The sequence below is a fragment of the Rhinolophus sinicus genome, chromosome 17, assembly GCF_057876585.1.
Source record: "Rhinolophus sinicus isolate RSI-liver-muscle chromosome 17, RSI-T2T, whole genome shotgun sequence".
In the NCBI taxonomy this organism is placed as follows: Eukaryota; Metazoa; Chordata; class Mammalia; order Chiroptera; family Rhinolophidae; genus Rhinolophus; species Rhinolophus sinicus.
This window is the reverse complement of record NC_142517.1, coordinates 189,440,185-189,466,564: the sequence shown is the minus strand read 5'-3', so window position 1 is coordinate 189,466,564 and position 26,380 is coordinate 189,440,185. Positions and strand designations below refer to the sequence as shown.

Below are 26,380 nucleotides of genomic sequence, written 5' to 3'. Positions count from 1 at the left end.
CATATATAAAAAAGGCTATTCACCCAATACCTATTTTTTTGTAACTCACAGTAAGTTTAGAATTTCTTTCCCATATATTTTACATAAGAATGATGCTCCTCAGGAAACCAGTGCCAGTAGTTCAAAGAAGAAAAGATATTTAAATTTTTCAGAGTTTATTTGAGCAAGTAGCTATTCGAAGAGGGCAGCACCGAACTGAAAGTGGTTAGGGGCGCTGCTGAGACAGGCATTCAGGGAGAGAATTTTACAGAGAAAAAGTGGAAGCAAAGTAAGAAAATTATTGATTGGCTGTTGCTTAAAGCCTGGTTGACTGTGATTGATGTCCTTAGGTTTGGATTTTGTAATCTTGAGGCATTCACAGACTTATATTTTGGTTTGCTGATATAGGTCGCCATGGCATTAGAGCCACATCAGTCTAATGGTCTCTTTGTTTAATAATTAACAGTATGAATGTAAATAGATTCTTATTGAAACTCTTGTGTTGCTTAGATTTTGATATCTCTTAAGTCTTGGAAAGGTTTTGCTAGACACAAGGTGTTTTTTATTGTTGTTTTTAATTCCCACTAAAAGTATTAGTGATTCAATGGAGTTTGCTAATGGTTAGAAAGTTTCTAATAACCTACTATTGCCAATTTTTCTCCCCGGGTTTCATTTGTCCTTCCCTCTTTTTCTTTGGAATTATATGAAATCTAATACCTTAAATTTATTAGAGTTTGATAGGTTTAAAAATAACTTAGTAACTATAAAATAGAATAACTTGATATGATTTTAAATTTTGATTATTCTTCACCCTACCCCTTTCCTGTCAGAATTTCTCTCCATTATCCCTTCATCATAGATGTAATTGATGTTTTGAAAAATATGAGATATTTGTGATGCAGTGCTTCTATTTGACATTTTTTTCAGTGCTTTACAATTGAATTTTATTTTTATTACCTTTTTTAACATACTGACACTAATGGCATTTATGTACTTATTGCTTATTGTATGGTATACATTTCATAATGTTTTCCACAAATGGAGCCAGAAAGCAAATTACTTTTGTATGATTTATTGCTATTGATATGGGTGCTATAAGCGTCAAAATAAGTACAGTTTTATTTATATTGATATTTGCGAATGGTTTATCTGGTCATTATAGGAGAGGTTTCTGTGTGGATCATAAAAGACATTCTCTCTGCTGCAGCTTATTAATATCTGTGCTAATAAAACCACTTTGCTTTTATGTGACATATTTCTGTTGGGAATTTGAGCACTTTTCCTGTGATCAGTGTCAGAGAACTGCAGCTGCCTCTAGCTGAGAGCACCTCAATTACTAAATTATGTATAATTTCATGTAGGACACCATATATTTTATTTTCAGCATGCTTTAAGAACACTCCAATATGAAATACAGTTACTTGAAAATGTAATGTTTGAAACTTGGGCATAAGTAGCTTCAGTGTTAATCAAGTAGATTGAAGTAATAAAATAGTACCCACTACTTATTCATTAGAGACTTAAGCTTGCCACATTCTTTGAGAAAGCATGTTAAAAAGCCTTAGCTCAACAAAGTAGTTTGGAGGCAGAGTTATTCATTTTCTCTGCTGATCACTCAGGAATGTGTTCATTTTTTAACTTTTTGCAGGCCTCCCTTTACCTCATTTTGCACCATTTCTTTTTAAAATACCCCTAACTCAATCATAAACTTGATTATCAAAAAATACTTTGGGGGACAAAATAGATTTTATGCCTTGATGTTAAATTCTGTGTTCAATGACTCTCATGCTGTCTTTATAAATCAGCATAAAAATCATAAGAAGGATTTCATCAAGATTTTCCTAATTCATGAAAGGACTGATGGTGTTTATTTTTAATTTCGCAGAAACCTGTACTTAGAAATGAATCTATTTAACTAAAATCTTGCATTATTATAAGCTTGATGTTGTGTTCAGAAATGAAAAGTATCATGGATAGCTAAAATAATTTATAATGACAGAAAAAATCCTAAGCACATCCTCTAATATCTCTAAGAGAATCATTTAAAAACCTTGAAAATAGACTCCAACCTGAAGTCATCACCTACATCCAGTCATGAATTTGTAAAAGCTCATTCGTAGCATACTCTTTTTTCCAGACCTTCAGAATCCCTGACCCTCCTGCTCTGAATCCTTAGCTGAAATCTGGATGCCGGGATCTTCAACAGGGATTCCCAATCATTTTTGACCTTTTTAGAATTGTGCCATGAGCCAAACATTTTCCAATTTCTCTGCGTCCGGAGCTCTCATCTGTATGTTGAATTTTCTAAACAGGAGTCTTTTGTGTGGAAATGATATGTTAACTAGATAAACTTGCTTACATGGATCTATCATTTCTATATTGTGATTTGTAGGTAATAAATTTACATTTAAAAGTGATTAGTGTTTGCAAAACACATTAACCTAATGGATTCCAAATTTTTATTTTAATAAAATGTTATTTTTCACCACTTTCAAAGAAAACATTTCTCCTCTATTATACAAAACAGGTAAAAGTGGAAATGCTCTGGAGAGTAGAGGAAGGTGACAACCCCACTCTGTGACTTGCTGTTTGAGATGGCACAAAGGTGCTTTTCAGAAGCCCCCAGTGCTCTATAGAAAACAGTCTTCAAATCATCTCCTTAATCTAATGTATTCACTAATGTGGGAAATTTTGGAAACAAACTTAGGACAACCTCTTTTTAAGTACACATTGAGCACACGTCATGACTATAAAGCTGAGTAAGATGAACATATTTGTAATGATTTCATGAAGAGCCTGAATTCACACAGATATTTTCTGTGGAATGATTTTCTTGTTTAAATGCTCAAAAATATTGTAAATTCGAGAATTCATTGGGTTAAAATTTGGTCAAATTGCAGTAATAGAGTGCTGAGTCTCATATCTTGGAAAATTATAAAACGCCTTATTTTTCTCTTTCTCTGCTTCTTCCCATTGTCTATTGCATTGGTAAAAAAATTTATCATGAAGAACTAATTAAAATTATTAAAACAACTTAATTCTGTTTAACGTATAATTTATCACTTTGAATTTATAGAAAGTAAATATATAAAAAGAAATAGAAGATGTAACAAAATCAGAGTATTGTTAGACACTCTGAAATCTCAGATATTCCTGACAGAATATTTGGATTTCGTTTTTTTGCTTTTGGTATTTACAGATGATTGTCATTCTTAGAATAAACCAGCTGCCAGCTATTTTGCAGAATGGAAAGAGGAAGCAAAATGCATTAGAGAAATGAATCAATGTTGCTCTGAGGCAACAGTGCTAATGTGTTAAGAGCCCATATTTTATAAAAACTGTTGAATGTTAATATTACTAACACTACAAGAGTTTTCTAGTTTCTGACGGCCAGACTATAAGATAATGAATTCTATTGTTTTAAGCCACTAAATGTATGGTAATTCATTATAGAAGCAATAGGAAACTAATAGACTTAGCCACTTAAACCAGGGCAAATTAACACAGTGTAGAAAAAACAAAATCTGGTCAGTTCTTTTTTAACTGATCTTATCAATTAAGAAGTGACCGGATTTTGTTAACAAGGAACAGAGAAGAAGAATACTGAGAGGAGAATGGATTCATCAGCAGGATTATTACTTTGTTTACTGTGCTTATGAAGGCTGTGGGACACCTCTAAACCTATGGGCTCCCAGCCCCACAATGCTCTCTGTGCACTTATTGGTAGAGAAGGGAGAACAAATGTACTCACATTTGTCTGTCCATTGTCTACCTCATTAATTGTTTGGATGGCTTTTCTGCTTTTGCATAAATAATGAAAGGGTTAACCAAGTGTGGGGACAGAGTCTCAGAGAGCAGTTTCCAGGCTCTCGGCCTCACATGGAAAGGTGCTGGCTCGGTTATTAGATGGCCATCAGCTGTGGCTGGGTGGCCATCAGCTGTTACTGGTCAGCCATTAGCCACTAATATAACTGCCGTGGCTACGCTAGGGGGTTGGTTGTTGGTAGAGAAGTGGTAGGCGGATTGTGGCTAGCAAGTGGGGATGGTTGGTAGAGAAGCACGGATTGCAACTAGAGAGTGGGGTTGGTTGGTTGGCAGAGAAGCAGGCGGTGGATCGGGCATCCTGTGTCTCCAACCCAGCCGCCAGTGTGAATATAGTGGTGTGAATCCCCTATCTATGGCTCCATGGGTGTTCCTTTTTGGCCTCACCATATCCTGTGTTCTTGTGCGGGGAGCGGGAGCTGAGTCTCCTGTATGACACCAAGTTACTAATATTTGAAGCTCAATAGCAGTATCTAAATTATAGTTTTTGGTTGTCTTAACTCACATTTTTGCTTTTCCCCAGTTTATTGAAAATTTCGGTCATGCTGAGCTGGGTTGGAAATTTGCCTTTTCTACTCACAATCATATCTCTTGGACATACTGCTTAACGTCCCCAAATCTTAGCTTCCTCATCTATAATAGGGGGAGGTAGAGCCATTTCATGCTTGGTATAAACTATTTCAAAATATGTACTCAGTAACAAAAGAGGAGTCTTTTCCCTTCATCACTGAAATTGATTGCCTTAGTAACCTGTTGATTTATGGCTTTACACGTTACTGTAGTAAAAGTATTATCATATTTAGCTCAGCTTCCTGCAATGTCAAAAATATTAGATATGAAGACAGATACCTGTTTGACCTTGACAAGTTTCCTTAAGCATTTTGAGCATCACTTCTCTCATCAATAATACAGAGATAATGGGAAATGTGAAAATAGCATGACCACTTTCTGGCAAACCATACGTGCTCAATGAGTGTCAGTCTCTTCTCTTTTTAAAAAAATAATGAACTTTAAAATTGTGACAGAATGTATTACTTTGAAAGGTCACATGAAAATTAACACTGTGTTTTGTTTCACTTAATGAACAGCCATCACTAACGAAATAAAGACACAATATCTTATAACAGAAATTTTTGATTCTCTGAATTCTAATAATGACCATGACCGATAAATAGGATTTTACTCAATACATTCTCACTTTAAATGCATAAGTAAATTATTTCACAGTTTATGAAATGTAGTCATTAAAAAAAATTCTTAGATTTTTAGCATTCACTTACAACATTTAATCTATGCTAGCACTAGTCTTACCCCTCTCCTCCCAGAAACATAATAAGCAGATCAGGGAAGGAAATAGGGGAAAGAAAGTCTGCAGGGTCCTCATCTGAACTGAAACCTGGTCTGATCTGAAAAACATATTCTTGCCTTGATTTATCTCCTCTGACAAACTCTGCCAATCCCGTAAGATCCCCACATGGAAACCAATCTTAATACTTGAGCCCAAACATCAAAACCTCTTAAATAGCTATCCTGCACTAGACTATGTCATAGTGTGGTCTCACTTACTGCAATAGGTAATACACACAATCACTTGATCAACAGGTTATTCTCTTCTTTTGGGGTAGTTGGCATTCACTTTGATAATCCAAATGACTAAGTGAAGGATGGTGGGCTGCGATCTCCTAAACTAAATGATTGCAGTGAAGAAGAGGCTAGTGGAGGGGAGGATATGAAAGAAAAGACTGTTGAAAGAGGGAAAAGAGAATGCATCTGGTGAAAGCTATGTCTATTTTTGATGTTTTTTAAACCTCTTCTATGGTATAGGAAAGAAGTGGACACTGGGTGACTTCACCTTACAACAAAATGCCCTGACTAACCAACGGGAGAAAAGCAGCCCCAATTCTTTGCAAACAGTATAATTGTTTAACTCTTACTTTCAGTAAATTCCTCTAACCTTAGCAATCAGAAAACTTCATACTTTCCCTTTTCTAGCTCTTTGGTGGAAATGACACTTGTACTTTCACAATATAATACATTAAAGATATCTTTCAATTTTTTTCCCCCTCAGGAAGCTGCACATTTTTTATGGAATAGGAGGAACAAAGAGTGACTTTTTTCAGCTTTACCCAGTATTTTTCCCCCAGGGATTTATGTCATGTATCGATCTGAAAGAACTGAAGATGGCTTAGAAAATAAAATACAGTATGAAAGAAGATATATAAGGCTAAAGCAAATAAATGAATTAACATGCTTGTGGGTTAAGGAGATTTAAAGTATTTGGTGCTAAGTTTGACTCCAGGCTTTCTGATAGTTACTACAAACAAGGGAAACATAATGGGCTGTACAGCTTTTATAGTCAGTGAAGCAGCAGATATATTCATATATCAAATTAGACTTTTTTTTTTATTTAGCATGAATCTCAGGCAAGAATTTAATGTAAGGCCCTTGTTTACAAAGGAAGAACACTAAGCTATGGCTATGTATGAATAGCTTGGCAAACACTGAAGGGAGAAAAGATCTGGCAAGTAAATAAAACACTCTATGCAGTGACTTAAAGTAACAAGACAGAAACTTGATTCAAATACAAAAGAACATGTCTATGTATTTTGATCACATTGTTAATACATAAAGAGCTTGGGTTTTTTAATTGTTGTTAATCAAACACAATGTTTTTCCAGCTAGTCACTTTATCTAATTTTTTATTCTCCAATTGGTTCTTAACTTTGATCATTTAATCATGAGGCTGATAAGAACATCTTTATTACTAATGAATGGAGTATAGAACATTCAAGGGGCTTGTTCATGGTTAGATGAGAGCAAAGCAAATCAGAATTTTCTGATTCCCAATGTAGGACTTGGTTTCTTAGCAACACTTCCTTCTGGGTGCTGGTTCAATTATCCAGTTCCTTTACTAGGAATAATACCACTTCTAGAAACACAGTTCTCGCTACCAAATTAAGAATTGTCAAGTGGGGCAGTGGGGTGGCCCAATGGTTAGAGTAAGGTGCTCATAATACCAAGGTCGATGGTTTGAGTCCCACATGGGCCAGTGAGCTGCTCCCTCCACAATTAGATTGAAAACAATGACTTGACTTGGAGCTGAGCTGCGCTCCCCACCGCCACAACTAGGTTGAAAAAAACAACGACTTGACATCCTGGAAAAACATACTGTTCCCCAATATCCCCCCCACACACAAAAAAATTGTCAAGTGGAAGTATTTATTACAAGATCTCCTTATCAGATGCAAAAATAAAAAAATAGTTTTGACGTTCCTTGACATAAAAGCAAGGATTACCAATGTCTTTTCTCCTCCCTGCCTCCATCCTATCAAAAAATATGGAATTGTAGAACTCAAAGAAACATTCTTGAGGAATGGAAACCAATTAAATATGTAAGAGAGAACTAGAAGCTGAGAGAGAAAGACTTGCTAATTAGTTAAGAGCACAGACCCAACAATTCTGGAAGATTTTGACCTGATGTAACAGTTTAAAAAACAGACAGATTTACAGTAGCATTTGACAACTATATGAAACCATCAATATATACACATTAATTTGTTTTGATATTTGATTAAATGCAAATATTTAAATATGGATAAACAGTTTTTTATCCAATTTTTTTAAATCAAAAAGTTCAATAATATTAGAAAGATATCTTACCAATTAGCATCCTGTTTTGATCTAAGATTGATATTATTGATCCCTTTCTTTCTCTTCACTTGGTGGTTCATTCATGATCTCAGTTTCATAAAAATAATCTTTCTTACCCCTAATTAGACTTGTTATTAAAAATGAATTGTATAGAATTTTGAGTCTACAACTTCATTTTTAGCATTAAAAAAGTATTATATAGTTTCCTTATTGTTATGCTAGTTGCTGATACTTTGTCCCCCCTAATTTACAACCACCTCCAAGTAGAATGAAAGTTCCCTCAGGAAGATATTTTTATTTTATTGTTCACTGATATTACCTAAGAACATCAAAGAGTATCTGGCAAGAAGAAAAACTCAATGAATACTCTCTGAGTCAATTAATTAATCACTATGATAAAATAAAGTGGCAAAGGCTTTGTGTGACAGCAAATTATTTATGTATGTTATTACACAAAGGTGAGTTAAAGGGTGTCTGCTCCTAGAGTCAAAATACATGCTCTGCACGATACTGTGTGGATGGCTTGACACTGGTCACTTGACATAGATAATTGTCTTTCCCAGTGTCTTTTAATTGTAGCACAATGCCTCATATAGGCTTGTGAGTATCTAGCAACCAACCTGGTTTCAAATGTTAAATATCCTACTTATGACTCCTTTGGTGTTTGTTATCTTTTTCAAAATTGTGATACAAAAACTAGGTAAAACAGGAAGGGATGATTAATCTCCATAATTCATCCTTTTTTTGTTTTTTCCTCTGTTTCTGTTACTTTTACTTTTTCCCTCTTGGACTTCTTACTACCATCATTTATCTCTGCTTTTATATTTTCCCTTATTTCTTCTCTTTCTTTTCCTTTTCTCTAGTAATCCAAATTCTGTCCAGTTTTTTGAAAATAAATAAAATGAGGAAATAAGTTAAACATAAAAATTGTGTTTTATATGAAATTCTTATTTTATGTACATAACTATTTTTAAATGTAAATTATTGTGTTATAGTAGAAGTCTTTTTCATATATATGCATGTACATCTTTCTTCAAAAATCACAGAGCCTATTATAAAAATTGAGAAACTATAGAAGAGTACTAAAAGCTTTAAAATTTCACCATTCAAGTACAACCACTGTTAAAATGAGTGCTGGGATGGTAGTGACAGAATCACAGTTTTGGACATGTTAAGCTTAAGATATCTATAAGACATTTCAAATATGTAGTAAGAACTATCGATTTGAAGTTCAAGAGAGAAGTTCGATTTGGGGATATATATTTGGAAATCATCAACATATAAATGGTATTTCAAGCCATGAGACCAGATGAGATCATGAAAAGAGGGAGAGTAGAAAGAAAGATACCAGATGCAATGACTGGGTCTTGGAAGATTTCAACGTTAAAAGATCAGGGAGACAAGAGGAACCAGCAAGCGTGTCTCAGAGTAAATAGAGTATGGAGAGGGAGGGCAACGAGGAAAAATGGTGTCCTGGAAATCAAGTGAAGTAAGTCACTCAAGGGAGAGTGGTCAACTGTGTCGAATGCTAGTATCATATGTGTTTCTAAATGGTTCATAGATACCTTAACACTTACTCAAATCTATCTGAGTTAGTAAAATAATAAATATTATTAACATCACTCAATTAAAATTATGTTGAGCACTACTTAATATCAGGGATATGGATGGTATTGGAGATGCAAATATATATCCCATCCTCAAGGAACTTGCAGCATGATATGATTCCAGGCTCTTTGAAGCTTTTCTGTCTTGTGTGGAATGAATGAGAGACAAGAACAGTAAGCATCCCTGGCAGGAAGGATCCTGTGGTGTATCTTTATCTTCTCCAAAGAATATTCAATAATTTATACAGCTCAGGTGGAATAGGAGATTTTTTCTTTCAGACTCAATATCATGATAAGTCTCCAGTAGCGAGACTTTTAGAGGTTTCAGTTTATTTCTGTGATGTTAGACAGTCCAGGATTCTCAACAGAATCAACTATTTAGGTGAAATATAAATCTATATCATTGAGACTCTTGAGAGATTAAGATTACAAAAATTAATAGTGCCAAGTCTTTCCCAAAATACTTGTTGATATTTAACATCAAGTGAAATTTTCGTTTTTTAATTGGAGGTTAATTTGGTTCATGACATTTTTTATAGTTTTTCCAAATCTTCAGGCTTTCTATGAAGGTTTTCTACTTTATCCTTTTTCTACTTTAAACACAGAGCTGTTCCCACAGAGAAGAATTTTTTTTTTGCCATAGGGATCTCACTTGAACAAATATAATTAAAATCACAGAGGCTTCAACTTAATACTAAAATACATTTTAAAATATTATTAAAACCTTTGAAATGATGAAAACTTGGATGGGAATTTCTTTAGAGAAAAGACTAAAGTATCTTAGCTCCATCTCTAGGGAAAGTAAAGGAAAAAGGGGAGGAGAGGAGATAATTTCAAAGGGGAGGGTAAAAGATGACAGGAAAGAAGAGAAAAAGAAAACTAATTTGAAGAATATTTGATACCTGGGGTTTCAGTCTATAGTTCTTCCTTCTCTTTATTTTCTTCTTCCTTGCTCCCATAGCTACTCTCAAGTAGCACATCTCAAATCCTCTAGATGACGGGGTGACCTGGTAATTCGCTATTTTCAATTTCCTTGAAGAAGAAGCAAGAAAAATTAGAAGGAAAGTCCCTCTTTCTTTACAGCTCAATTATGTTAATATTTAAATAATATGCTTTATTACATATTTTTCAGAAAGCTGCTCCAATTTTAATATGCTCACACTTAGAAAGATTAACACACACACACAAGTCACTCAGCATGGAAAATTATGCACTAGTCTTCAAATTTCAAAGCCACTCATTAGGTTTTATAATATTTAATAAATATGTGGAAGCGTTTATACCCACATCCGGCAGTGGTTTTGCAATCTCCAATATACGATGATGGACATCTTAGAAATGATTTAAATGTATAAGAAACACACAAAATGGCATTCAATCATAAAGCAGATTTGTACAACTTGCTCACAAATTGCTCACACTCCTACAAACATCATTCAGAGCATCAACTAGAACACTCCTCGTATCCTAGAAGGTCCCTCCTACGCTCCCTTCTACCCACTGTTTTGCCCCCTGTAGGTAAACACTCTCCTGATTCTAAAACCATAGGTTAATTATGTCTGTTTTTACAATTTATGAAAGTGTGATCGTAGTTTATTAAATTATTTTACATCTGGCTTCTTTCACTCAACACAATAATTTTGAAATTGATTCCATCTTTTTCTGCTTAGTTGCAGATCATTGTTTCTCAGTGATAGCATAGCAATGAGTGCTACTATATAGCATTTCATTGTAGGAATATACCACCATTTATTTATTTATTCTACAATTATGGGTATTGAGATCATCATTTTCAGTTCAGGGATCTTATGAAAAATAATACTAAGAATTTCTAGTAAATGTCTTTTGTGAAGATATGTACATACAATTTAGTTGGGTATTCCTAAGAGTAGAATTTTTGAATCATAGCTTAAACAGAAGTTCAGCTTTAGTAAATACTGCTAAACTATAAATTGCCTCAATTCACAATCCCAGGAGAAGGTATGAGAGTTAAAGCTGCTGCTATACATCCTCACCAATACTTGGTATTCTAAAAAATATTTTTCATTTTAGTCATTCAGACGTGTATGTACCTTCAGCTCATTGTGGCTTTAATTTGCTTTTCCCTGCATGGCGGAGGAAAGGTAAACATGCTTTTATAAGTTCATAGGCCATTTTGATTATCTATTATGAAATGCTTATATAAGGCTGTGTAAGATATTTTAGTTATTTTTATGGGGTTGTCTTTTTATTAATAGGATTGTAACAGTTATGTGTGTATTCTTAGAGTTCGTTGTTGATGTGTGTATTACCAATATCTTTTCACACTGTGCTTGTAGCTTATTACATTGTGGAATTTAAAAGCAATTCAAAACAATAACAAAAATTTGCTTTTCTTTCCACTTTATTTTTCACTTCAATAAGTAAATATCGAGTGATATGCATTCATAGAAAACACTGCTTAAAATTAAAGTTTTGTGATTTTAATTTAGCAATAATTATTCACATAAATCACCCAAGAACATATATAGGAAAGTTTGTCATTTGAAGTGTTTCTATTTCAATAGCAAATCAAGGATTTTATTTTTAGTCCAGAAACATATATTTTTGTGATAATAAAATTTATTAAAGTTTATGGTCTATGATGTCCCTTAAAAATACTGCTGTCACCCTATGACACTCCCCCATTCAGGCCTACAATGATGACTTCATTGTCAATTCCACTATCCACTTGGAGGGTAACTCATGCCCTTTACAGACTGAATTCTGCCTTCATTTCCTAGACAAAATTGGGAGCAATCCTGTGTTCCAGACTGGTGACCCATGCAGAGCTTACCTGACTCAGGTTATCTCCCTCCTTAGAATACCTTTCCTTTTATCTCTGACTTCCAATTTTTTTGCTTATTTGATTTTTATTCATCTTCAAGGCAAATTCTTGTCTGATCATCATCTCTGTGAAACTTTAATTGTATCTTTTTAATTTTACTAAATTTATTGGGGTGACATTGTTTAATAAAATTATATAGGTTTCAAGTGTACAATTCTATCATATATCACCTATATATTGTATTGTGTGTTTACCACCCAAAGTCAATTCTCCTTCATCACCATATATTTGAGCCCGTTTACCCTATTCTACCTACCTTTCCCACCCCCTTACCCTCTGGTAACCACTAAACTGTTATCTGTGTTTGAGTTTTTATTACTCTGTCTTGTTTGTTTGTTGCTTTAAGTTTTATGTCCCACATATGAGTGAAATTATATGGCTCTTGACTTTTTCCATCTGACTTACTTTGCTAGCATGATATTCTCAAGATCTCTCCATGTTGTCCAAAATGGCAGTATTTCATCTTTTTTTATGGCTGAGTAGTATTCCATTGTGTATATATACCACATCTTCTTTATCCAATCATCCATCGAAGGATATTTTGGCTGTTTCCATGTCTTAGCCACCATCAATAATGCTGCAATGAACATAGGGGCACATATATCTTTATGAATAAGTGCCGTCAAATTTTGGGGGTTAGATACCCAGAAGAGGGATTGCTGGGTCATATGGTAACTCTATTCCTAATTTTTTGAAGAACCTCCATAGATAATATAATAACTACATACATACATAACCCTAGAGTCAGGGGACACCAAAGCAATACTCCCTGATCTGCCAAGTGTGCCACAGGATCCCAGGAAAAATCCCAGAGAGAGTTTTCATACTTTATTCAGAATCACCTCACCTTTCTGAGAGCTGGGGAATGAATAGGCAAGCTTCTTGCCTAACTCTCTCACTCATTTAAAAAAAAAAAAATGCTTTTCCTAGAAAAACTTTAGTGAATTCATGGTAACTGGCTCAATATTATCCCCAATCATATTTAAAATCAGTGGACAACACAGCTTGGGCCGTGTTATTTCAGATGACACAAATGAAAAGATTTTAAGAGCTGGCAAATAACAACGGCCTCCTTTTTTATCTTCACACACACAAAAAATAATCAGTCATATTTTTTTTCTTTCTTGTGCTTTATCTATTATAAATGGTAGTATTTATCTCTTATTCTTTGAGTAATTAATCTGTGGACTTCTCCTCCTCCTCCTTCTTCTTCTCCTTCTTCTTGTCTAGAAAGAGAGCCAGTACCACCTACTGTGTATTATTACTTTCAGTGTACAGAAACAATTTTTTATTCAATGAATTCAAGGGTATAAGAATTCTTTATTTTCATTATATTCTTTTTATAATTTTATTTTTAGGTTAAATCTACAAATCTATAACAATGCAGAAAATAGTTTTGATCATCCAGAGTATGGCCTTACCAGGGATTCTTAAAGCTGTTCCACTTGTCCTTAGTAAATAACAACATATTTATGAAAACCTCAAGAAAAACAGAAAATCCGTTTTAAAGAGACCACTTTTTCACAATAATCACACAATGGTTGCTTTTTTGAAAATGGATGTAATCAGTAACATAAATCAAAAATATGCTTTAAAATAATGATACAACCATTTTAAATTTTATCTTTTCTTAAAAATATATAATTTTGTTTCTAGGTTTATTTGTTTAAATATCCGTGGATAATGACTAGGCAACAAATACCAGTGTACTACAAAATTTGCATAAATCACATTATGACTTTATTTACTTGAGATACCTAAATTAGTATGATAGTTTAAGAGCATTATAAAAGTTTTAATTAATTTTCTTTTTGTTTACTATCTTCATATTTAAGATGAGCTTTTATAGGATTGGTGGCAAAGTCAACGTCTTTTTAAAATGCCCAGAAATTTTTAAATGATATCATAATTTCCTTAACACAAAGTAGAGTTCATTAAATATCATCCCAGTGGATATTCCCTTTGAAAATAATCCATCAAAACATCTTAATAACTGAAAACATCACTAAGCAGTTTAATTGTAAATGTATGGTGAGTATGATAATCTTTGACTTATTTGTTGCCTTTCTCTCTTCTTCCCTTCCTTCTCAATCTTAGGGCCTGGTCTTACGGAAAAGGTTTGAGACAAGCATGTATTAGTTGGTTGGGTGGGATGGTTATTGCATGATTTTAAGCCACATGTTGTAGAACAATCTTATCTGGCGTCTCTGCTTCTCCCACTACCTTCTTGGGTCCCTTCGCAAAACTGCACGTGTAAGGTCCTGTTCCAGAGATCATCAAATAGGGGGTTAAAAATCATCAGGGTTGAAGTATTGGGCATCATTTTATGTTGTTAAAAGGGCAAAAAAGTGAAAGTTAACCCCTTAATTTTTTTAATTAACTGGGTTTTTCATTTAAGGAAAAAAATACAATTCATAATATTTACTGATATCTAAATTAACCCAAACCAACTCTTCAAACTGTATTACTAGTTTGCTATGGGTTAAATGAGAGAAACTGAGACTGCTGTTCCATACTGACTCTCAAGTCAATTCATTACAGCGCAAATTCAGTTGACAATAGGAATATTTTTAGCCATTGATTTTTGACAGAAGGGAAAATAGAAATTTTTTTTTCTGAATTATAAAATGTTTAAAGAATTAGAGAGGAAACGTATTTTAAAAATAATGGTACTGCAGTTCTGTCATGGTAAAATATTCCTAACAAAATCATATTCCTGGAAACCAAACATTGAAGATACCAAGGCATATTCAGCATGAAGTTAATAAAACTAGAAGTGTTCATGTGGTCATATGTTTCTGTAAAACTTTTTTTAAATGTTACTTTTCATACACAATGGGTTACAACGTACATTGAAAGGCTGAAGTAGTCATTGGCTTTCTGACATTCCAGTAAAGGACAAGGAGACGTGTGATTGCATTTTGTTTGGATTTGTGGGATATATTTATGTATTTGTTCCTTGCATATAATAGTGAAGTTAATGCTGGAAATCCCAGAACAGGAAAGGCTTCCAGGAAAATGCCTACATCATCTGTGCCAGCTCACCTGGGTCATGAAGGTGCAGGGTCAGAGGTCATCTTGCAATATGAGCATATCCTAAGGCATGCAGCGTGATGGAGAAGAAAAAAGTTTGGAAAAGAGTGAGTCAGACCTGAAACATAAAAAATGGAATTCTCTTTCTGCATTGGAAATAATAATATGAAATCATTCACACATTAAGAAAGCATGAAAGTATGCAATCAAAAGATGAAGAGAAAAAATATATAAAAGACATGTGAGGCAGTTAATTAATTAGTAAGAACATCATGTTATTTGTCTGGATTTTAAGATATTTATGGTATGGATCAGCTTCTTAAACTAGTTAGTATTGATTCATTTCTTCGTTATAAATAAAAGTTCATCTTGTATCTGATAATGTGCTTGTGATTTTAGATTTTTTATCTTAAAAAATTTTCCTCAGAGTGTATAATTTTCTATACTCACAAAACTCCCCTCAATGGAGCACATTAATTGTCCCTTTAAGGGTACTATATTACCCACTGATTTTAGGTAGGATATGTGAGTCAAAGAAAAAAACCGTGTTCCACAGCCTACTGCTTCCTGATACCACATATTACAATACTGATACACCCTGGACACGTCAGCATCACTTTCCTACAGACCTCTTGGTTCTTGTAATGTGTTTCATTGACAGTTTTCTCTTTCTCTAGGTGGTACATTCTTGACCGCTATAGGATCTTTTGGGATCCTAAAAATTTGTTGTGGGAAAGCAATACATTCTCATTCAAATGTGGAAGAATGATGATACCTTAGAGATTTTCCATAAAGTATTGACCTACTAAAAACTACGAATCTAATTTGCAGTATAACTGTACTGCTTTCCTCTCTTTACGTCAATCTCTTGGGATAAAGTTGTCCTTTCACTCCTAGGGGGCAAAGTTCTCACATTCTTAAGAATACACTTGTTCTTAATCTAGAAAGCCCTCTGAATCCCAAAGTCAGAAAAATCTAAACAGATTGTCTGCCATTTTCTATATTCATTTCAAATTTTTAGCATCTCAGGAGAGTAAATTCAGTAGCTGACATTGGTTGAAACATTTGAGGAGTATGCATGCTGAACCTACCTTTACGTAGTTGTTAGGCATATTTTCACAGAAACTAGTCAGAATAAATTATTGTTAGGCATATTTTCATAGACACTGTTCAGAATAAATTAACATGGATTGATCTTATCAGAGATAATTTCTGAATGGTGTTCTGGGACCTGGGAAGGGATAGTTCATCTCAAATTCTTTCCTCACAGAAGAATAAATACATTTATTAATAGTTGGTCTGACCCTTTGCGTCACTAATTTCTTGCTTGTACACTAAGGGTCCATTAGCAAACATTTGCTGAAATCAAGTTTGTTAGAATTTATTTTGACTCTCATATGATAGAATGGATATCTTTATTCAATGCTTCTTTTAAGAAAATAATAACAGTAACGAGTTAGTGAAAAAACAATAGCTCATGCCTCTAGTACCGCACCATCTTGGTGATTAAAATACTGAACGCAGACAGCATTTGATTGCGTTAGAGTCCCCATTTATAGTTGCCTTCCCAGCTGATAGAAGGCTAATAAGTCGTCTCTCACAACAGATGCCATTAGTCTAGCTTTCTGAACTGTAAGCAAAGGGAAAAAATAAACAAAGAAATCCTTTAAGAGTTCAGCTGCACACTTCCATTTTCTGTTTTATTTTTTTCTAGTATATGAACTCCTTCTTCAAGTTTGAACACCTTTCTGGAATTATTGAAATTTAGATATTGACTGGGTTTTATTCACACCAGGACCATACAAGCAGTGTTTCTAATTGAAGGCAGGGCTGTAGGTTTCAGACAAAACAAGGTGTCGTGCGGGAGACCCTGCTCGCTGCGCTATTTGTCATGCAGGGCGTCCGGTGGGGTCTCTGCTCCCGCTCCCCATACAAGAACGCAGGATATGGTGAGGCCAAAAAGGAACACCCACGGAGCCATAGGTAGGGGAGTCATACCACTATATTCTCTCTGGCGGCACTATACTCTCACTGGAGGCTGGATCCACACTGTCCGCAAACCGCCATCCATGCTTGCCAGCCCAGCCGCCATCTTCTTGCTAGCCCCCATTCTTCCTCTCTTCCTCTAGAGTAGCCACAGCAGTTATATTAGTGGCCAATGGCTCACTGGTTACAGCTGACGGCCAACTAGCCACAGCTGATGGCCATCCAATTACATTGATGGCCATTTACTACCTGAGCCAGCACCTGTCTATGTGAGGCCGAGAGCCTGGAAACTACTTTCTGGGGCTCTGCCCCCACACAAGGACAAGTAAACTTTGCCTTTTATTAGTTAGTGTAGGTGAGTGAAACTGACAGCCATTCTCAGTTAGCACTCCACCAGATATGACAGTGTTACCTAGGAAAAATACATATATTGTGTCAGTAATGAAGTTATTTAAAAGTTTGGAGACTTTCCTTTGCCTTAGCTTTGCATATAAGAGCATAACACTCATGGTACCTAAAGAAGAGAGCAATGAGAGTGTCTGGTTTCTTGAATCCATAAGTGATTCATAGCAATAACTGATGTGCTAAATAATTTTATGTTGCCGTTATTTCAAACATGGAGTAAGGAAACTGAGTAGGGGAGAGCTGGTCCAATTTATGCAAGAATATTACGTATAGTAATCCAAAGTAAAAGTGTTTGCTGACAGCTGGAATGCATAGTAAATACTTATTACACTTCAGTTGTTTTTCTTTTACTGCCCCTCCACCTCCTAATATCCTCATCATGGATCTGCATTGCCAGGCTGAATTTTCTCAAATATTGTAAACATTAGTTCTGTAGTGTAGCAATGTCACACATGAGCATGACATCCACCTTTTACTGTTGAACTTTTATCTACAGACAGAAAAACTAGTTGCAATGTGAAGCTGAAAATAGGGCCATTGAGTCTGTGAGTTTAGCTCACACTGGGAGAAATAGGCATCACCGGTGGGACACATCCAGAAAAATGAAGTGTGAGTTTGGGCCTTTTCCTCTCCTTTTCTGAGAACTGAAAGGGACATGTATTTTCAGTGGACACTGGGACTAGGGTTAGCCATTCTCTCATGACCTGACCTCCTCCAATCAACTGGACACAGCATTTCTTTATTGAAGAGGATGAGGAAGGTGTTGCCATTCTGATCATTACCCTCACACACAAGATTTACAGAATTGACTGGGCTCAGATACTTTTCACTGAGGACTGCTCAGATCAGCAAAACAGAGGTTAACAAAAAGAATTCGGCACTTAGTCCTAAAGGTGATATCTGGAATGTAAACCAGCTCACAAAACACAAGCTCACAACCTACTTGGTGCTGTGCTCCACAAGAAAAAAGGTTTGTGATAAGTGCTTTTAGTGAACGTCATATCTTAAGTCCCATTCTCAGAAAAGAGTTAAAATGCACTTAAAAAGTTTGAGAAGCCTTCCTAATATAGGAGTTTTTAAATTTAATTTATCACAGACGCAACTTTTTTCCCAAAAAGTATCTTACAGACATTGTGTGGAACTAGAGTTTTGTGAAACATTTTGAGAAATGCTGTTGTAGATAATTAAGAGTACAATGTAAGGCATGCTTGAACTAGGTGAAGATCTCCAGAAGAATTTAAATTTGAAAATTACACTACTGCATACATTTTCTTTGTTCCAGGGGTTCAGTGCCACTCAGATATACCTCTGAGAACTGTATTATAGTTCAGAGAGATAGATATTTTAACACTATTTTACGAAACTCCATTGACAAAATTCACATATACAGCTTTATTTTGTGGTTAAGATATTTCCAAGATGAGAAACTGCATGGGTATTATAATTTTATTTATTTGCCTAAAATTTCCTAAATGACTAAAATTATGTGCTATGCTTTTGGATCAATTTGATTATTAAAGACTTTTTATTTTGCTGACGATTCACTAGAGAAATCAATAATCTCTATTTCAAGTATTCAGGAAACTGAAGAAGATGAATTTATTATTATAAATATAATCAAAATTGTAAAATTGTTGAGGGGAAGAGATGTAGCTGGAAAAAAACAATAGAGCTTTAAAACAAAAGAATGAAATAAGTAGGGTGTAAAGTTAACACTCTGGAGATGTCTGCATGTGGGCAAAGCGTTTCTCACTCAATGGGCAGAAGACAATACATAACTGATGCATGTTTATGTCCATGCATAATATAGCAACATAATGGAAAAAAACAAGCCCCACAATTATTTCTGAATTTTCCAAGTAACTCTTACTCTATCTTCCAGTGGAACTCTTTATATCAATTGGAAATTAAATATCTAATTTGCACCCTTCTACTTTAACAAATAAAAGCAAATACAAATTTTTGAATCAAAATCTCTGTAGTTCTTTTGTACTGTTGAAGGGAAGGACCCAGAGAATTTATCCTCTCTTTATTTACGCACACACATGAGTTGTTGAGCCATCAAAGTGGGCCCAGGACTGTGGTAGAGATGGGAAACTAGATTTTGCTGCACAATAATAACAAGGTAGACATGTCTAAAGGTGGAGTTATGTGGCTCTCTAATGGCATTTATTTTCATTGGCAGCGCACCGATGCTGATGTAATCAGAGATGAATATGTATTAATAGATTCTTGAGCTTACACTGGATTCATCTAATGAACAAACCTCTGAACATGGAAATAAAGAACTTGAGTTTTGCAGAAATGAAGAATAAAGAACAAACTCGAAAATTCAATTTAATTGCAAGAAACTCCTTGAGGCTAAGCCCTTGAAGAACAAGGGTATAAAACTTTCATTTTCATGATATTGTTGTCAATCAACCAACTTCGTACTTTGCATATTTTCTACAGTATTCCCTGTCTAATATTTTTTATTATCTTTATTGTTCATGATATGATATGACATTATTTCTTGGGAAAATGGCAGTAAAAGACTCCATTGTTGTTATGTATTTGAAAAACTTGAATTTTAAATACATTAGAGTTCCTGACCCACCACAAACAAACAAACTGACAACTTTTCAAAAGATTTCAGCCTTAAATTGGTATTTTCATGGCATCAAATTTATTTTCTTTTGTCAGGTATGCTGGATTTCTCTTTAAAACAACATAAATATTAGAGTAGAACATTAAAATTATATAACAAATAGCCATATATTGAAAGAATAGCATTTGCATACATTATTTCCAGGATATTGGGATAGAATTGACTTTGAAGTAAACTGTGCACACATAGTTCAGTTAAAATAAAGTAAGATATCTCTCAATGTGTTTATTTCCCTCTACAATGTATTGTAACCACTTTTCTTAGAATACTGATTGGGGTCAGAATTTTGCAAAGAATGTGTTTGGTGATGAATTCTTACTACTGTATATTATATACTCACCATACTGAATTGGATGATCATAATCATTGATTTTATAGGATTATTATATGATAGAAAAGATAGAAATTATATCTATCTATTATATGATAGAAAAGAGCACAGTCTGTAAAAATAATACAGACCAGGGCATCTTTCTCACTAAGTGTGTCTTTGCCAGGGATATGACTTTTTTCTATCAGAAATGGGGCTGAACAGACCACACTGTGAAGGGGATTTCTTTTTGTTTAACCTGAGAACAGTCTGCCTTCTTCTACCCACCCATCTAACCTCATCTGAAAGGCCAGTAAACATCTCTGTGAAAGTCCCTTTCAGGCTCCAAAAAAGTGCTTTTAGTTTTATCATGTTTAAATGCAATTTTTGGTAATCAGAAAATGTCATTCTCTCTGGTTAGCTGAAAATCAGAGAGGGAGAGTTTGAAAGGTAAAATGAAAGAGGAAGATGTTAATAGTTGAATCTTATTTTCATGTTTTGGGCTGTGATGGCCTAGGGGTAACCTATAAAACTTTTCAAAATGGCTTTTTATCCTGCACAGCCAAAGTAATAACTTTATTAAGTGGACTTCAATTGCCGTCCGAGCAGGATGACTTAACAAGCTTCAGTTCAAATCTCTCTGATGATTTCTCTTAGAATCATGAGGTTTTGTGCCAAAGGATCCTTTCATCTTTGATAGCCCACTTTCTCTCTTGGTCATCATTGTCTCCTCTCCTTCACCAGACACACTCAGCATTATATATGTGTTATGGTGGAGCCACACTTCCGGCAAGCCCAACTGATGGACAAGAAAAATAGAATGAAGAGACAAGGAAATGAAATACATGCTTTGAGTTTTTAAAATGCAAATCAAATTATAATCCTATCAAATTGTTTTCAAATCAAGTATTTCAAAATAAGGATGAAGTTCTCAGTGGCATAATGTACATATCTGTTAGACTGGTCATGTTGCAGCTAGTGTAGATGCCCCCAAAAGGCAGAACTATCAAAAATATGTAAAGACAGAGCTTTAAGGCCCCCTCCCTTTATGTTAGATTGGGCAAATCACTTAAACGTTCCTTGTCTGAGTTTCTTCTTTTGCAAAATGGGGACTTTTCTCTAAAGTTGTTGTAAAAATTACTGAGTTGTTATATGTAAAGCTCTTAGACCAATGTCTGGCATATAATGATCTCCACATAAATGTTAGCAATATTATCATTCTTTTTTATTAATGTCATTTCTTAAATTGTTTCTTCTAGAATCTAAAAGAGATTTAATTTTTCAGATATTCCTCATATTTTAATTTCAGCCGTACAAAAAATACATATTCTGTACACAAATTTCTTTTTCCGTTGTTGTTACCAAGACCTTTTTTCATTTACATGCTTTAGAATTTTTATTTGAAAGCTCATTTTGAGTAGGAAGTCTCCTTGTATCATTTTCCCTCTTCTTCCATTCATTTACTTCTCATGTTCATCACAATCCTGAAATCAGGTCCTATTCCAGAGTTTCTTTTTGTATATTGTAAATAGCTCACACAACAATAGTTGAGTGCCACTTTGAGCTAGCTTTGTTTCTTCATTCCTTAACTTACTATTTCAAGTCGAAAAAAAAAATCAATTCTACTGATTATGCTTTCTTCCATATTCAGCCCCTCCGCTCTCCATTCCCAGAGCCAAACATTTTCATTTAAAAAGCTAAACATTCTTCACCCTAAAAGAAAACCCTTGGTTATAGGTTCAGCTGTCAAGCCCATCATTCTCCGCTTCTCTCAGAGGCTCAGAAAGGAATTTAGTATATCCTGTTTTACTGTTGGTTGGTTCTTGGGAAAACACTGAGGAGGTTTATGTTCCCTCTAATTATCAATGAAATGTGAGAGTTTTTAAAAGAACTGCAGAGAGTGGAACTCCCATCTTAGCAGAGAATGTGGTATTCTGTCCTCTCCTTCCACATACCTCAGCAAAGAACTTCCTTAAATAAGTCAGAATCTTGGCAGAAAACCAAAGACTGAAAAATCAAGGACAGAAAAACAGGCTAAGAGAAAAACACTTTTTTCTTTCCTTGCTACAAAGCAAACTTTCTTTTTTGTTTTTTAAGTTTCTCTATGGAAGTTGAGCCACGGTAAAAGAATTATTTACTATATCAATATAGTTATAATTTTCATTGTTACTACACTGTTCTTTTTAGCTCCTTTAAATATTCACTTATTGTGTACGTGGCGTGTAATATTGCACATTGTTGCTCAATAATGGAAGCCACACACTCTAAATTTTGGTCTAGATAATACTGGCATTAGGACAACGTTTTCCTTTTGAAATTAAGCAAAATATTTACTTAGCCATTTTGCAAATACATATTGTAATCATGAGTAAAATATGCATCATTAAAAAGAAAATTATTTGGGCTGATTTTTACCTTGTTATATAAATCTAGAACCATCTGTTTTGCATTAGTGAAAGATTTTTAACTCTAATTAAAAAGAACAAAAATTGATTTAGTTATCATAGCCACTAAAAAGCAAGCATAATCTACCATTAAGGCATACGAACAGCTTGAGTGATTCCATTTTTAGATGTTCTTCATTTCTAATTCTCAACAGCTCTAAACATTAGTTTTATATTGTAATTGGCTTTCAGTGTTATTTGGCCCGGAAGGACCTGTTGAATAAAATCTGAAAGTGCTCAATTTTACAGATCATTTGGAAAGTATTCTAGTCTTGCTGCTTTTTCCTGGACATAAGTCACTGTATCTCTGTCTCTGTAGTCACTGCTCTGCCTAGATAATGGCTTCTGTGACAACACTGCAGGAAAGATTCTAGCTTCAGAGCGCTGGCTCCTGTAAATTCTGAGAAGGACCTGTATATTTTTCAATTGCTCTGCAAAATATTCATGTATATATTCTGAGCATCTCCTAAATGTGATATCTAGGGCTACAGTATTCACTGGAATGCTTTCTTGCCAGAGAGATGGCTTAAGAGAAGGAGGGATAGCAGCCTCATATTACTGCTGGAAAATAATAAGATTTACAATCCCCTCTATTGATTTCTGTTGGAAAGGCATATGATATCTTTCTCAGTCATTTCTAACGATTAAAAATCTAACCCTAACCCTAACCTTAACCCTAAACCTAATCCTAGTGTGAAATCAGAAGAAGTGATTTTTTTCAAAGACCTAAATCTGAAGACTTTTATGGATCTGATTTTGTTGTCCCTTCCTAGGGTTGTAAGTCAGAAGCACGAATTCAGAGATACTGGCAGTTTTCTTCATAAAATTCAGTCATCTTACAGGAGTATTTTCTCTCACCCATGGGGGCAAGAGACAGAAGAATGATGACATATGCCCACTCTTAATTTCTTTGCATTTCTTTCATTCAGATTCTATGCTGAGAATGAGTCATGCGAACCCAGTTAGATTCAGATTGACTGGCAATTGTATATGGACATACAGCCATGGATATGTTGTGAATATTAACATCCTCTGTCACAGTCCCTTTTTGTATACTTGTATCTCCCTGTTTATGTTTTTCCCTACCAGATGGAGGGAAAAAACCCTCCAAATGCCTAGAAATGATTGGTCAACTGAAATAACTCCTGATGTAATCATACTCCTGCAGTCCCAGCCATGTGGTCACATAGCTGAGGTCTGTGGTGCTATTACCTCCAGAGAATGTTATTTTCTACTCTCTTGTTCTTTCTTGATATCTTGCTCTGCATGCAAAATAGGCATCTGTGGAGAAAAAATAAAATAGCCTAAAATAAAAATGAACTGCTTTTAGTTTTTAAAGTGAGATTTGGAACACTGATACAGATGTTTGGTCCTCTATTTCCTTCTGCTCTGTTCCCCTTCACCTCATTCTCAGGGTCTATGGATCTAGTTTGGTTGTGTATTTGTTCCCAATGATAGCCTGAGTGTGCTTCTTCAAAACAGCAACCCGTGGAGTAAGAATAAGAAGTGGTTTGTTTGTTTGTTTGTTTGTTTTTATTTATTTAAAAAAAGGCAGCAGGATCCTGAAAATATTTCATTTTATCTTCTTGTGATCAAGCTGTACTGCAGAAGTGAGGACTTTTGCTGAGGAATAAAGAAAATCTTTATTGCGTGTGTATTTTCTTTTGAGCAGCTTCACCCCATCCTTCTTCTCTTTTAATCTTCAACATTTTTCTGTCTTCATGTTCCCTTTTATCTCTTCTAATTTTCTTCCCAAATAAATAAATATTTAAATTTATTAATAAAGTATATTTCCTCAAGGGGCAAGGGAAGAGCAAAAATCAACAGGAACTCATGAGATTTTGGTAAAATTAAGAAGATTGAAAAAGAATATCTTTGACAACCATATATGCAACTCAACTGACTCATTTTCAAAGCTATTCTACACATTTTCCATTTACCCACTTTTTCTAAAACTTCTTTTTTTTGTTACTTTCAGGTGCACAAAATATTGTAATAGTTAGACATTTATAATTTATATCCCTCACACAGTGCATTTATCCACGTTTAAACCATATGGCCCAGAATTCGATACTCTAACATTCAACAAAGTACATCCTAGTACTCAGAAGTAATTTTAGAAACTGATTTCAAAATTGTGTCTACTGATGGGGATTCAATAAATAAATTATAGCAATACTTGCAAAAATCCCCTTTTCTCTACTGTCCAGTTCTCTTAGAATTCTAGAGTTGCTCCAGGTATCTCAGTGGCTCAACCTCTCTTCCTCTAGACTTTCTTAAAGGTCATTGAAAACACCAATTCATTCTCATAATTCTTCTCACATTTCCTTCCATCTTACTAGTTTTGCCTCTTTTACCTCATGTTCTTGATGCAAGCAATCCTTAGCATAATGTCTAGGACCATATGAAAAAGACAGAACTTCATTTAGAATATGAGTAAGGGAGAGAAGTTTGAGAAGACAGACAAAAGTTACTCCACATGGACAGAGAGGCTTGGGCTACACAAGTGGTTCTGTCACTAGAATGTGAGCTCCATGAAAGCAAAAGAAATATTCAGTTTGCTCACTGCTGAATCCCCATTACCCATTATACCCTGTTTCCCCAAAACTAAGACCTAGCCAGGCAATCAGCTCTAATGCGTCTTTTGGAGCAAAAATTAATATAAGATCCAGTATTATATTATATTATATTATATTATATTATATTATATTATATTATATTATATTAAAGACCCAGTCTTACATTATAGTAAAATAAGACTGAGTCTTGTATTAATTTTTGTTCCAAAAGACGCATTAGAGCTGATTGTCTAGCTAGGTTTTATTTTCAGAGAAACATGGTAGTACTTAGCCCAAAGTGGTGTTTAATAAATATTTGTGAATTAATGAATAAATTTTCCCATCCTTTCATTCTTTTGTTCATTTAATTAATCTCTTTTGAAACTGAGAGCTATTCAGTGATTTAGACACTATAGTTACTTTGATTTCATAGAGGAATTTCACATAGGAATGTCTTACTCTGGGTCACTGAGAAAGCATATCCTGGGAGGAAAGCTTATTTGATGACACTCGAATGGAAAGCAGTTCCAGGATGAAAGGGTAGGAGGAAAGGAGGAATTCATCCAGAAAAGTAAATATAAGAGCAATATTACTGAGCTGGTTACATCTTCATAATGAGTGCATTTGTTTTCTCAGTGTCAGGAGACATGTTCCCAAGACATAATTGTGAACAATAATACAGGGACTTTGGGGAAAAGGAGGACAATTTGTCCACTGACTTCCTCCTATTTCCTGTGTCTCATCAGTCCAATCTAAATCTTCCACACTTTCTGGTTTAGTTATCTGCTGTCTCCAAGGAGCTGTTTGAAGAAGAATAGTCCTGAAGACCCGATACAGCCAGTGCACCAGGGTCTGCACGAGTAGTAGCAGTGGCACCCTGGCTCCAGATCTTAGGCAAAACACAAACTGTTTCTTGATCTTCTACAACCAGAAAATTGAGCAAGTATGAATGTCTAGGATGAGCATAAACTGAGTTTGTTACTACTAGTAACAAGTCTCGGGGAGTTCAAGTGTCTTGCAAGGTGTGAGTGCTTGAATCTTAGTTATTTTGATTACATATCTATCTTGTTAC

At 34.7% G+C, this 26,380-nt stretch overlaps 1 long non-coding RNA gene across 1 annotated transcript in view; it reads right to left on the bottom strand.

Annotated features, from left to right (window-relative positions):
• Positions 1-26,380, bottom strand: part of LOC109445101 (uncharacterized) — a 220,119-nt gene that overhangs the window by 63,497 nt on the left and 130,242 nt on the right. Inside the window, exons 4-6 of the long non-coding RNA XR_016019633.1 lie at positions 14,971-15,021; positions 12,331-12,502; positions 9,962-10,091 (exon numbers count right to left, since the gene is read on the bottom strand). This is a non-coding gene — a long non-coding RNA (uncharacterized LOC109445101). The remainder of the gene's footprint in view (positions 1-9,961; positions 10,092-12,330; positions 12,503-14,970; positions 15,022-26,380) is intronic.